This window comes from Mandrillus leucophaeus, unplaced genomic scaffold (assembly GCF_000951045.1).
Source record: "Mandrillus leucophaeus isolate KB7577 unplaced genomic scaffold, Mleu.le_1.0 Scaffold238, whole genome shotgun sequence".
Taxonomy (NCBI): Eukaryota; Metazoa; Chordata; class Mammalia; order Primates; family Cercopithecidae; genus Mandrillus; species Mandrillus leucophaeus.
Window position 1 is genome coordinate 534,298 of NW_012102454.1, and position 1,274 is coordinate 535,571.

The 1,274-nt window shown below is 50.2% G+C and overlaps 1 protein-coding gene across 6 annotated transcripts in view; it reads right to left on the minus strand.

The window, feature by feature from the left end:
• Positions 1–1,274, minus strand: part of FXYD1 (FXYD domain containing ion transport regulator 1) — a 23,258-nt gene that overhangs the window by 6,512 nt on the left and 15,472 nt on the right. The gene's annotated exons all lie outside the window — the stretch shown is intronic.

Here is a 1,274-nt window from a genome sequence, read left to right on the forward strand (position 1 = left end):
TCAAACTCATGGGCTCAAGTTATTCTCCCACCTCAGCTTCCTGAGTAACTGGGACTACAGGCGTGCGACACCATGCCTGGCTAATTTTGTTATTTTTTGTACGGTCGGGGTTTCACTATGTTGCCCACTATGTTGTCTTGAACTCCTGGCCTCAAGCGATCCTCCCACTTCAGCCTGCCAACGTGTGGGATTATAGACATGAGCCACTGTGCTTGGCCCATTATTATTGTCCTTGTCATCCTCCTCCTTGTGAACTGAACCGCTGGGCTAGGCACTCTATGAGAGTGGGTTCCAATCCCTCTGTGTCCCTGGCACTCAACTCTCCAACTTCACTTTCAGGGACTTTGTTTATCATACCTGAGAGTCAGCAGAGGAAACCAACAGCTGAAGGGCATGGCTCAAACCACAAGCTGCTGGGGTCTGCTCCTCTAGGACCTGGATCCGGAGCCCACCCCCAAGCCTGCCGACCACTGAGGGATGCCCACCTTGTGCTGAACCCCAAAAGAATGAGTTGCCTCCATCACCTGAGTCCTCTCCACAACTGGGAAGTGGGTGCCACGATTGTCCCCATTTTACAGATGGGAAAACTGAGGCCACACAGGACTGGGCCTGCAACCCAGATCGGCATGACCTCCAAGCTGTTAAGCCCCCTTATCCTCCAACGAGGCTTCTGGGTGTGGGCGTCAGAGTCGAGAGAGCCTGCATGCATTCCGCAATCACAGGGTGAGTCACGGCCTCAGGTGATGAGGTGGTACAGCCTAGGGGTTAGGTTTAGAGCTGAACAGAGCCAGGAAACTAATCACATAACTGCCCTGTGCCTTAGTTTCCCCATCTGTAAAGCAAGGATAGCAGTACTGCCCATCTCACAGGGTGGCTGTGAAGGCTGAGTGAGTATAAACATTACTACTATTTCATGTTAGCTAACAAGTGTCACTTACTTATTTTTCTTATTTAGTGGACAGAATCTATCCAAATGACTGAAAGCTTAGTCCAGATTAAAACAACCAATTATCCATCTATCCATGAACTCTCATCTCCAAAGAAAGAATGCAAAATAACCTGGAGCAGCCCTGGGGCTGGATGCCTGGGTTTGAATCCTGGCTGTGCCCTCAGCTGGGTAACGTGGAGTTCAGGTTCCCTGACCTGTCTCCACTTCCTCCAGCTGTAAAGTGGTGGTGATAACAGCACCAACTTCAGAGGGCTTTGGCAAGATCAGAATGAGTTAATAGATGAGCTTTTAGGACAAGGCCAGGCTCAGAGTAGATGCTGAAGAA